The 13,186-nt window shown below is 41.6% G+C and overlaps 2 protein-coding genes across 3 annotated transcripts in view; both read left to right on the top strand.

Annotated features, from left to right (window-relative positions):
- The window catches only part of EIF3J (eukaryotic translation initiation factor 3 subunit J), a 670,767-nt gene that overhangs the window by 534,060 nt on the left and 123,521 nt on the right, over nucleotides 1-13,186 (top strand). The gene's annotated exons all lie outside the window — the stretch shown is intronic.
- Nucleotides 1-13,186, top strand: part of CTDSPL2 (CTD small phosphatase like 2) — a 113,467-nt gene that overhangs the window by 10,480 nt on the left and 89,801 nt on the right. The window lies entirely within an intron of this gene.

A 13,186-nucleotide genomic window follows, 5' to 3' on the forward strand; every position in this document is an offset into this window, starting at 1 on the left:
CCAGCCTGATTCTTTTCTTACTACCACATTACTGTATTCTTAGGATTTCAAATTTCTCCTGACCTGACAGTTAAGTTTAATCAAAAGGGCATAAATAAGTAGTTAGATCTCTCCCCTTGCCCATTTTTGCTGAGAACTATTTAAATACAAAGCAGTCTTGGTGGGCACGGTGGCACGTGCCTGTAGTCCCAACTACTCAAGAGGCTGAGGCAAGAGGATCGCTTGAGCCCAGGAGTTCTGGGTTATATGCCGATTGGGTGTCTACACTAAGTTCAGCATCAGTATTGTGACTTCCCAGGAACAAGGGACCACCAGGTTGCCTAAGGAGGGGTGAACTGGTCCACGTCGGAAATGGAGCAGGTTAAAACTCCTCTGCTGCTCAGTAGTAGAATGGCACCTGTGAATAGCCACTGCACTCCAGCCTGGGCCACATAACGAGACCCTGTCTCTTAAGAAAAAAAGCACTCTTAGGAAAATTCTGCCAAAATTAAGTTTACTTTTCTTTGTTTTTAGAATGTCTTTGTTGATGTATCCAATATATACATTGAAATTTGTCTGTTAATGTATAGGTGAGCTCAGTAAATTAAAACAGAATATGTTGGCACAGGCCATGATAGGATAGTAATATGGTGAGAAATGATAAGCTTCCTGTGAGCTTGTTGAGAAAATGAACTATATTACTCAGTCCTTACAAATTTATAACCTGTATTTTTGCTAAAATAGCATTGTGTTACAAAGTTTTATTACGAATTTTCTTATGTAATAGAATTGTTTTTTAACAAAATCTTTAATTAATCTTCAAATTCTGTTAAAGCTTAGAGTAATCCTAATTTCATTTTTTAATTTTTTTTTTTTCTTGAAACAGAGTCTCGCTCTATCACCCAGGCTGGAGTGCGGTGGCACAACCTTGGCTCACTGCAACCTCCGCCACCTGGGTTCAAATGATTCTCGTGCCTCAGCCTCCTGAGTAGCTGGGACTACAGGTGCACGCCTCCATGCCTGGGTGATTTTTGTATTTTTAGTAGAGATGGGGTTTCACTGTGTTGGCCAGGCTGTTTTTGAACTCCTGACCTCGGGTGATCTGCCTGCCTCAGCCTCCCAAAGTGTTGGGATTACAGGCGTGAGCCACCACACCTGGCCCCTTTGTCCTAATTTCTGCTAATGACATATCAGATTTTAAATCGGGATGCCAGTAGTAGTATTTAAAACATCTGAATGTCCGTGCCTTAATAAACATTTTTGGTGGTCAACAAACTGAATATTGCTATCTTTAAATTTTTTCTTTCTTTCTTTCTTTTTTTTTTTAATTCAAGTGGGGTCTCACTATGTTGCCAGGGTTGGTCTCAGACTCTCGGACTCAAGTGATCTTCCCACCTTGTCCTCTCAAAGTGCTAGGATTACAGGCATGAGCCACCGCTCAAGTGATCTTCCCACCTTGTCCTCCCAAAGTGCTAGGATTTCAGGCGTGAGCCATCACGCCTGGCCTATAATGTTGTTTTTCAAAAAAAAAATTTATAGGCCAGGCACGGTGGCTCACGCTTGTAATTACAGCAGTGGATCATTTGAGTTGAGGAGTTTGAGACCAGCCTGACCAACATGGTAACCCCGTCTCTACTAAAAATACAAAAAAAAAAAAAAAAAAAATAGCTGGGCTTGGTGGTGTATGCCTGTAATCCCAGCTACTTGGGAGGCTAAGGCGAGAGAATCTCTTGAACCCAGGAGACGAAGGTTGCAGTGAGTCGAGATCGCGCCACTGCACTCCAGCCTGAGCAACAGAGCAAGACTCTTGTCTCGAAAAAAAAAATCAACGTGTTTTAAGAGTGTGTTTTAGTCATCAGTAATCTAACAACCCATATGTTGTTTCTCTAGAGAAATAGATTGATAATCGTTTTAGAAAAATCTTTTTTTTTTTTCTTTTTCTTTTTTTCTTAAGAGACAGGGTCTTGGCTGGGCGTGGTGGCTCACGCCTATAATTCCAGCACTTTGGGAGGCCAAGGTGGGCGGATCACGAGGTCAAGAGATTGAGATCATCCTGGCCAACACGGCGAAACCCCGTATCTACTAAAAATACAAAAATTAGCTGGACGTGGTGGCGTGCGCCTGTAGTCCCAGCTACTCAGGAGGCTGAGGCAGGAGAATCGCTTGAACCTGGGAGGCGGAGGTTGCAGTGAGCCAAGATCATGCCACTGCACTCCAGCCTGGCAACAGAGCGAGACTCTGTCTCAAGAAAAAAAAAAGGGACAGGGTCTTACTCTCTCACCTAGGCTGGAGTACAATGGCACAGTCACAGTTTACTAGAGCCTTGACCTCTTGGGCTCCAGTGATCCTCCTGCCTTAGCCTCCTAAATAGCTGGAACTATAGGTGTGCACCACCACGCCTGGCCGATTTTTAAATTTTTAAGATAAAGGCACGGTCTCACTGTTGCCTACGCTGATCTTGATCTCCTAGTCTCAAGTGACCTCTTCCTGGGTGGGACTTCCAAAGTGCTGAGATTACAGGTGTGCTGAGATTACAGTGCATCCGGCTGAAAACACATTCTTTTTGTTCTTATTTATTGAAGAAAACTTTAAGTCAGAGAAAACCCCATAATTTGATCAGCCTAACTCAGTTCTTTTGTTTTTTGTATAGTCCTGTGTTTTGCCAGATGTTTTTGATAAGGTTATTATATTTAGTAGTTTTTAAATAATTTTATAATATTAGCTAAATGGAAAAGCAGAGAAGACCATATATCAGAAATATTAATGATCCAGAAAGACCACCTGTCTTTATCACACACTTTGTTGTGAATAGGATTAAAGGAACCTTCGGCCAGGCACGGTGGCTCACGCCTGTAATCCCAGCACTTTAGGAGGCCGAGACAGGCAGATTACGAGGTCAGGAGTTTGAGACCAGCTGACCAACATGGTGAAACCCCGTCTCTACTAAAAATACAAAAATTAGCCGGGCGTGGTGGTGTGCGCCTGTAATCCCAGCCACTGGGGCTGAGGCAGGAGAATCGCATGAACCCGGGAGGCAGAGGTTACAGTGAGCTGAGATCGCACCACTGCACCCTAGCCTGGGCGACAGAGTGAGACTCTGTCTGAAAAAAGAATCCGGCCGGGTGAGGTGGCTCACGCCTGTAATCCCAGCACTTTGGGAGGCCGAGGCAGGCGGATCACAATGTCAGAAGATCAAGACTATCCTGGCTAACAAGGTGAACCCCCCGCCGCCCGTCTCTAAAAAACAAAACAAAACAAAAAACACAAAAAATTAGCCGGCACGGTGGCGGGTGCCTGCAGTCCCAGCTACTCAGGAGGCTGAGGCAGGAGAATGGCGTGAACCTGGGAGGCGAGCTTGCAGTGAGCTGAGATCGCGACACTGCACTCCAGCCTGGGCAACGAAAGAAACTCCGTCTCAAAACCAAAAAAAAAGAATCTTCCTGTTGTAGAGTTGATTTTTTTTTTTTTTTTAGACGAAGTCTTGCTCTGTCACCCAGGCTGGAGTGCAGTGACACAATCTCAGCTCACTGCAACCTCTGCCTCCTGGATTCAAGAGAGTCTCCTGCCTCAGCCTCCCGAGTAGCTGGGATTACAGATGCACACCACCACGCCTGCCAAATTTTTGTACTTTTAGTAGAGACGGGGTTTTGCCATGTTGGCCAGGCTGGTCTCGAACTCCTGACCTTAAGTGATCCATCCGCCTCGGCCTCCCAAAGTGCTGGGATTACAAGGTGTGAGCTATCGCATCCTGCCGAGTTGATATTTTATATAATGCTCCTATACTTAGTCCTTCTTCCCTGGTTGTCTTGATTTTTTTTCTTAGGTGACAGAGAAATCTGTTTTTTCCCCAAGTCCTCCTCCTTCTCCTTTCACAGGGAAGGTTTATGGAAGTAGTGGAGATTAAAGGTGGACAGTTGTAGTACCTGAAACTTGATTTTAGATTATTCAGGCTAGAAATGTAGACTAAGTGGAAACATGCTACTACTTTTGAAAATGTCATTTGGCGTCAAAGAGGGCAATGACTTTAGCTCTTTCATGAATATAGTAAGTTAATGTAAATTTAGTAAACATACTATTTGTAAGGTAGAGTATAAATTAACAGACCCAGAGAATTTTAGAGCTGGAGGAGACCAAAGAGGTCATCTAGTCCAATAACATTTGTGTTTTGTTGTGATGAATCATTCTGAAGACTCCTTAACATGTAGTGAATGTTTATCTTAATTAGGGTGCTGCAGGAAGAGATATATATGATGGAAGGGTAAAGACAGCTCTGATTAATGTCTCGTCTCCCATTTTGACAGCCTCTTTGTTTGTTTATTTTTTAGGTAAAATTTACATGTGAAATGCCAGATCTGATGTCCAATAATTTCTTTTGCTGTTGAGGAAACAAAGTGCTAGATTGATTACATGACTTCAGCAGTGTCTCACAGCTAACTAATGATAGATGAAGGACTGGAACCTGAGTGTGTCCACCTCCTAGTTTGGAGGTCATTCCTTTAGTAACTCCTTCAGGAGTCTACTCTAAAACCATTGCACGCATGTATTATTTTTTATATAGCCAACTGTAAATATACATAAAGTTTTACGACAAATCTTGACTTTGTTGCCTTTAGTGTTTGATTTGTGACCTTTTTGTAATTTTCTTTATTTATATGTATTATCTACTCTTGTTTCTGTCTTAATGCATGACACATCAGAACAGGTTGAGTATCCCTCATACAAAATGCTTGCTATCCAGAAGTGTTTTGGATTTCAGATTTTTTTGGATTTTGGAATATTTGCATATACATAATGAGGTATCTTGGAAAAGACCCAAGTTTAAACATGAAGTTCATTTATGTTTCACAAGTACCTTACACATATAGTCTGAAGGTAATTTTAAACAATTTTTTTTTATACTTTAAGTTCTAGGGTACATGTGCACAACATGCAGGTTTGTTACATATGTATACATGTGCCATGTTGGTGTGCTGTACCCATTAACTCGTCATTTACATTAGATATATCTCCTAATGCTATCCCTCCCCGCTCCCCCCACCCCACGACAGGCCCCGGTGTGTGATGTTCCCCACCCTGTGTCCAAGTGCTCTCATTGTTCAATTCCCACCTATGAGTGAGAACATGCGGTATTTGGTTTTCTGTCCTTGCGATAGTTTGCTCAGAATCATGGTTTCCGGCTTCAACCATGTCCCTGCAAAGGACATGAACTCATCCTTTTTTATGGCTGCATAGTATTCCATGGTGTATATGTGCCACATTTTCTTAATCCAGTCTATCATTGATGGGCATTTGGGTTTGTTCCAAGTCTTTGCTATTTTGAATAGTGCCGCAGTAAACATACATGTGCGTGTGTCTTTATAGCAGCATGATTTATAATCCTTCGGGTATATACTTAGTAATGGGATGGCTGGGTCAAATGGTATTTCTAGTTCTAGATCCTTGAGGAATCGCCACACTGTCTTCCACAATGGTTGAACTAGTTGACAGTTCCACCAACAGTGTAAAAGTGTTCCTATTTCTCCACATCCTCTCCAGCACCTGTTGTTTCCTGACTTTTTAATGATCGCTGTTCTAACTGGTGTGAGATGGTATGTCATTGTGGTTTTGATTTGCATTTCTCTGATGGCAAGTGATCATGAGCATTTTTTCATGTGTCTGTTGGCTGCATAAATGTCTTCTTTTGAGAAATGTCTGTTCATATCCTTTGACCACTTTTTGATAGGGTTGTTTGATTTTTTCTTTTTTTTTTTTTTTTTTTTTTTTTTTTTGAGACGGAGTCTCGCTCTGTTGCCCAGGCTGGAGTGCAGTGGCCCAATCTCAGCTCACTGCAAGCTCCGCCTCCCGGGTTCACGCCATTCTCCTGCCTCAGCCTCCCGAGTAGCTGGGACTACAGGCACCCGCCACCTCGCCCGGCTAGTTTTTTGTATTTTTTAGTAGAGACAGGGTGTCACCGTGTTAGCCAGGATGGTCTCGATCTCCTGATCTCGTGATCCGCCCGTCTCGGCCTCCCAAAGTGCTGGGATTACAGGCTTGAGCCACCGCGCCCGGCCTGATTTTTTCTTATAAATTTGTTGAAGTTGTTTGTAGATTCTGGATATTAGCCCTTTGTCAGATGGGTAGATTGCAAAAATTTTCTCCCATTCTGTAGATTGCCTGTTCACTCTGATGGTAGTTTTGTTTGCTATGCGGAAACTTTTTAGTCTAATTAGATCCCATTTCTCAATTTTGGCTTTTGTTGCTGTTGCTTTTGGTGTTTTAGACATGAAGTCCTTGCCCGTGCCTGTGTCCTGAAAGGTATTGCCTAGGTTTTCTTCTAGGGTTTTTATGGTTTTAGGTCTGACACGTAATTCTTTAATCCATTTTGAATTAATTTTTGTATAAGGTGGATCCAGTTTCAGCTTTCTATATATGGCTAGCCAGTTTTCCCAGCACCATTTATTAAATAGGGAATCCTTTCCCCATTTCTTCTTTTTCTCAGGTTTGTCAAAGATCAGATGGCTGTAGATGTGTGGTGTTATTTCTGAGGGCTCTGTTCTGTTCCATTGGTCTGTATCTCTGTTAAACAAAATTTTTAATAGTTTTGTGCATGAAACAGTTTTGACTGCATTTTGACTGACTCGTAACATGAAGTCAGGGTGGAATTTTCCACTTGTAACATTATGTTGGTGCTCAAAAACTTGGATTTTGGGACATTTCAGATTTTTAGATTTTTATATTTCAAATTTTCCTAGTAGTGATGCTCAGGCTGTATACCACTTCTCATTCGTTTAGCAAATACATTTGTGAAGAAGGCACATAAGTACGTTCTAATTTGTTGAGAATACTTCATATACAATGTGCTATTATCTCTTAATGTTGTTTAGGTAGAAATGTGTGCATTCAAGACCTTAGGAGCAGATTATCAACTGAGTTTAGCTTTTATCATTATTGTAATCTTATTGTTAATACAAGGCAATTTGAAACCATAATCATCTGCCTCAAAAATTGCTTAGTATTACGGATTTTGTGAAGGGGAAGGAAATCTTATGAGGAAGAAACTTTTAGTTTATTTATAAGCCCCTTTTTGTAGGCAAGAATTTTGTATTGATGTGAAGATTGTTTATGTCTCAGTGATACAAGTCTCCCCCACCCCAATTATCTGGCCTTTTTGAGAGAGATTAGAAAAATTGTGGCTTAGTTCAACAAAGGTTGAGTTAATTTGTGTGTCAGGTTACTAGAGTTATGGATCCAGCATCTACCTTCAAGATTTACAGTGTAGTGCAATTAAAGAGAAAGAAACAGATTATTTAATACGATTTAATAGCTAAATTAGAGATAATAACAGAGTTTACACAGGTTTGAGGCTATAGAGGTGGTTACTTATACGTGATACTTGGGCTGAGTTTTAAATGATGAAGGTAATAGTTAATAGAAAGAATGAGGTAAAAAGAGCAGAAGCATGTATAGAGCACAGTGTGGGCAGGAAACTATTATTATTGCAGTGCTAAGAAAGTGGCAGCTAGCTGGGAGCGGTGACTCACACCTGTAATCCCAACACTTTGGGAGGTTGAGGCGGGTGGATCACGAGGTCAGGAGATCGAGAACCATCCTGGCTAAAACGGTGAAACTCCGTCTCTACTAAAAATACAAAAAATTAGCCAGGCGTGGTGGTGGGTGCCTGTAGTCCCAGCTACTCTGGAGGCTGAGGCAGGAGAATGGCTTGAACTGGGAAAGTGGAGCTTGCAGTGAGCCGAAATCGTGCCACTGCACTCCAGCCTGGGCGACAGAGCAAGACTCCCGTCTCAAAAAAAAAAAAAAAAAAAAAAAAAAAAATGTGGCAGCAAATAGCAATGAAAAAAGACTGGGAAGTAGTTATTGTGGGTTTCATATATGCAATGCCAGAGAGTTTAGTCTTTATTTTGAAGGCAGTTGATGGGAAACCTGGGTGAGAGGAACAGGCAAGTTTGTGCAGTGCCGAGGATCCATTTAAAAGGGGACAAGACTAAGAAATATTTTAGAGGTAAAATCAGGATTTGGTGATTGACTATAGAAGATAAGGAATAGGAATAATAACTGGGATGTTTAGGATGGCTTCTAAGTTTCTGGCTTGGCTAATTAGGTAAGATGGTAGTAGCATTTCTTGTGATGAAGAATGTATTAGGAAAAATACAGTAAGAAGAGCCGGTTTTGGTATGGGGGTTGTATGGGAAAAGTGAATTCAGTTTTGGGTGAGTTGAATTTGAGGTACCAAGTAAAATTGTTGAGAACATGGTTGAGTGTGAGTCTGAAATTTAGAGGCAGTAGAGATTCTAGCAGAATTAATGATGCCGTTTATAATGAACATTTGAAAGAGACTCATTCTCCAACTCCAACCCACTACCTCTTTAATCCTTTTACTTGTGCTGCAGGCAAGTAGAAAGGAAATTTAATTGCCCAGTTTTGAATTGCTGGGCAATTAACTTTTTGTATTCCTGAAAGTAGATGTGGTTCTAGTGTTTGAACGAGTGGGATTGTTTTACATTATATACTTTTTTCTTCCAATGTCATGAATTCTTAGGCTTAAAATGTTGTCCTTATTGCTATGTTTGTTTTGTGATGATGCTTAAACTGTATCATTTTCATTCACAGATTTCTTTCCTAAGCATACTCTTTTGCCCAATCTTTATTATTATTATTATTATTGTTATTATTTGAGATAGAGTCTTGCTCTGTCACCCAGGCTGGAGTGCAGTGGCGTGATCTCGTCTCACCACAACCTCCGTCTCCTGGGTTCAAATGATTCTCCTGCCTCAGCCTCCCAAGTAGCGGGTACTACAGGCACCCACCATCATGACCGTCTAATTTTTGTATTTTTCGTAGAGACAGGGTTTCACCATATTGGCCAGGCTGGTCTCGAACTCCTGACCTTGTGATCCGCCCCCCTCGGCCTCCCAAAGTGCTGGGATTGCAGGCGCGAGCCACCGTGCCTTATTTGTTCCATTTTTTACTGATACAGGTTGAGTATCCCTTATCTGAAATACTTTAGACCAAAGGTCTTTCTATTTTTATGTTTTTTTTTGGGGGGGGGGGGAATATTTGCATTATACTGCATTAAACTGGTTGAGCATTTTCTTTGAGTGTCATGTCAGCACTCAAGTTTCTGGATTATGGAGCATTTCAGATTTTGTATTTTCAAATTCGAGATACTCAACCTGTAATAGAAGAGAATTTGTCTAGTAATGGAACTCTAAAGAACTGAAAGGATATGGTAAATTCTGGCATAAATAGTAGCATTACCAACGTGAGGCTGTATATGTATATTTAAAACTGTTTCCTTTATATTTTAAATTTAATAAAATCAGGTTGCTGATGTTACATAAGCAATTCCTAATCTGTACTGGGCCAAATTAATATTGTATTATGTTTGTTTGGTTTTGTTATCAGGGTAATGTTGGTCTCATAAAAGGAATTGGGAAGTATTCCCTTCTGTTTTCTGAAAAAGTTCATGTAGATTTGTATTGTTTCTTTTTAGGTGATTGGTAGGATTCTCCAGTGAAGCCATTTGGGCCTGGAGTTTTCTGTGTTGGAGGTTTTTTACTACAGTTGTAATTTTAGAAATTAATAGATATGGGGCTAATTAGGTTATCTAACATGTGAGCTTTGGTGATCCATATGATTTGAGGAATTTGACTTTCATCTGAATTATTGAGTATACAGGCATAAAATTTTTTTTTGTTTTTTGTTTTTTGTTTTTTTGAGATGGAGTCTTGCTCTGTTGCCCAGGCTGGAGTGCAGTGGCGTGATCTCGGCTCACTGCAACCTCTGCCTCCCAGGTTTAAGCGATTTTCCTGCCTCTCCTGAGTAGCTGGGATTACAGGTGTGCACCACCGTGCCTAAGTTTTGTAATTTTAATAGAGATGGAGTTTCACTCTGTTGCCCAGGCTGGTCTCGAACTACTGACTTCAGGTGATCTGCCTGCCTTGGCCTCCCAAAATGCTGGGATTATAGGCATGAGCCACTGCGCCTGGTCCTGTTGGTAATATTCTGTAAATTCTCCTTAAAAGTATATAGGATCTATAGTGATGTTCACTTTTTCCTTCCTAATAATGGTTATTTGTGTCTTTTTTTCTCAAACTGCTAATGGTTTATCAGTTTACTGATCTTTGCCAAAAATTTAATTTCTGTTTTTAAAAAATTTTTTTTTAGCTTCATCTTGATTTCTGGTCTGTTGAATGCTTTCTCTCTTGACAGTTGGTTGTAATTTCTTCCTTTTTTGTGTGTCTTGCATTTTACTGAATGCTGGATATTGTGAATAGGGTAGTAAAGAATGAGTAAATAATATTTATACCTGGAACATTGCATTCTTGGACTTTTAGTGTAGGGAGTTGAGTCAGTCTAGTCAGGAGTTAAGCTGAGTTTCTGTTTTGTTGTTGCAGAGGGTCCTTAAGTGCACCATTGGCTTCAAATTTCTCTCGTGTTACTTTATGCTTAGATTGGTAGCTGGCATGTGGGAAGGTGTTTCTGAATTTTCCTGATCAGCTCTCAGCGTTTGGCTTATGTGCCTTGGCATCATGAGTAGGACTCTATCAATGATCTTGCTCCTCTAGGCCAAACTGCAATTTGTATCTTTGTAGGTATTGTCTGGAAAAGAGTTTCTCTGCTCTTGCCTCAGTGGTATTAGACATTAGATCTCTAAGATCTCTAATGCCTTTGGTATAAGACCCTGGGTCCAACACTGTTTCCTTCCCCTACAGTGGTAGAGTTTTTTTCCTTTCACTCCCCCACCTGCCCAATTCACTTGTGCCTTGCGGGTAACTGGGCTTGCTGTTCCTCCACCAGTCCCTTCCAGTTTTCGTTCCCTAGAAGAGAAGGATCTGGTTGGGGCTTTGTATTTTTCCCATTGCAGAAGCTGCTCCCTTCCTCCAGCACTGCACCCCAGAGGAGGGCTCTCTTCAGTCCCATGTTCCCGTATTGTGAGCCTTTGGTGGCGGTCTGTAGAAGATCTTGCAAATGGTTTGAATTTCACTTGTTAACTGTGTCTCTCAGGAATAATATTCTCATGCTAATGTACACTTTGCCTTCAGCAGTTTGTTAACAATTTTAGATGAATTCTTTTTACCTGCTTTTATGGAACCGTTGTTTCTTCCCTTGGTCTACCCTCAGGTGAGCCAGTGCTTGCATTCTGTCTCTCCTAGGAAGGGGTTGTATTTTCTTGGATTTGAGATCGCCTGGTTGCCCTGAGTCCTCAGCTCTTGGATGGGGTTTTTTTGTTTTGTTTTGTTTTTGTTTTGTTTTGTTTTTGAGACAGAGTTTCGCTCTTTTTGCCCAGGCTGGAGCGCAATGGTGTGATCTCGGCTCACCGCAACCTCCGCCTCCCGGGTTCAAGCGATTCTCCTGCCTCAGCCTCCCGAGTAGCTGGGATTACAGGCATGTGCCACCACCCCGGCTAATTTTGTATTTTTAGTAGAGACGGGGTTTCTCCATGTTGGTCAGGCTGGTCTTGAACTCCCGACCTCAGGTGATCCACATGCCTTGGCCTCCCAAAGTGCTGGGATTACAAGCGTGAGCCACCGTGCCCGGCAGGATGGGTTTTTAAAGTGTTCAATTTTGTAGTTTATTCAGGCTTTTTGTTGTTAGGCTGGTGGTGGCATTCTTTCTAGCTTTCTATAGCCTAGGCAGAACCCAGTTAATTTATAAGAATGGATCTCTAGGCAGAACTCCAGTGGGTCATAGAAGTGCTCTTCTCTTTCTGAGGCTGTAGCTTGTAATTCCCCGACTTCTTTGCCCTCAGGTTACCTTCTCTTCAGTTTAGACCGAAGGAAAGGGTTCGGATTGGTTAGATTGATAGTGGAAAGAGAGGCTCTCCAATTAGCACTGGATTGCTTTTTCTTCTTCCCTAAGCACTGGTTCCCTCAAAACTGTCTTGTGGTCAGCTCCTCCTCTACAATTTTTGCCATCTTTTCCCAGTCTCCTCCCAACTTTGCTTATTCTTCTATTTCCTGTTATGAAATCCTAGGGGGAAAAAAAGCGTATATTGTGGCCAGGTGCGGTGGCTCATGCCTGTAATCCAGCACTTTGGGAGGCCAAGGCGGGCAGATCACCTGAGGTCACGAGTCTGAGACCAGCCTGGCCAACATGGTGAAACCCTGTCTCTACTAAAATTACAAAAATTAGGCGTGGTGGCGCATGCCTGTAATCCCAGCTATTCGTGATGCTGAGGCAGGATAATTGCTTGAATCTGGGAGGCGGAGGTTGCAGTGAGCTGAGATTGTGCCACTGCACTCCAGCCTGGGTGACATGGCAAGACTCCGTCTCAAAAAAATAAATAGATAGATAGATACATAGATAGATAGAGAATTTTAAAGTCTGGAATTAAGATGAAGTATTTCAGCACTTTGTGTACCTGACAGTTGCCGTTTTTTGTCTACAGGTTTTTTTGTCATTTTTAAAAATAAGTAAATATTAAAAAGGTGAGGTAGGAGGCAAATTTTACTTGATCCCTTTTCCTGTCCTTTTCTTCTGTCCCCATTGTATTCTACCCTTGTTGACAGTAGTTGGTTAGGAAAAAAAATAGGGCCAGGCATGGTAGCTCACACCTGTAATCACTGCACTTCAAGAAGCCAAGGTGGGCAGATCACTTGAGCCCAGGAGTTTGAGACCACCCTGGGCAACACATTGGGACCCAATCTGAAATCTGACCCAATCTACAATCTGAAAGAAAAAAACAACCAGATTCAAAAGTGGGCAAAGGACTTTTAGATTAAAAAATTAGCTGGGCGTAGTAGTGCATCCCTATAGTCCCAGCTGCTCTGTAGGCTGAGGTGGGAAGATCGCTTGAGCCTGGAAGTTGAGACTGCAAGTGAGCTGTGAGTTGTGAGACTGCAAGTGAGCTGTGAACCTGCCACTGCACTCCAGCCTGGGTGACAGGGTGATACCGTGTCTCAAAAAAAAAAAAAGAGATTTTGTTTTCCAATTCCAGAGTGCTTGGTCTCTCACTCTTTTGGAAACCTTTGGATTAGACGAAGATCTATAGTTTTATTAAAAACTGTTTTAAACCATTTTAACCATTTGTAAGTATACAGTTGTGGTATTAAGTACATTCACCTTGTTGTCTACCATCTATCTCCAGAACTTTTTCATCTTCTCAAACTGAAACTCCGTGTTCATTAAACAGTCCTCAAGGTTCATAATATATGTCAGAATTTCCTTGCTTTTTAAGGCTGAATACTACTTAATTGTATGTATGTAC

The sequence above is a fragment of the Macaca thibetana genome, chromosome 7 (assembly GCF_024542745.1).
Source record: "Macaca thibetana thibetana isolate TM-01 chromosome 7, ASM2454274v1, whole genome shotgun sequence".
In the NCBI taxonomy this organism is placed as follows: domain Eukaryota; kingdom Metazoa; phylum Chordata; class Mammalia; order Primates; family Cercopithecidae; genus Macaca; species Macaca thibetana.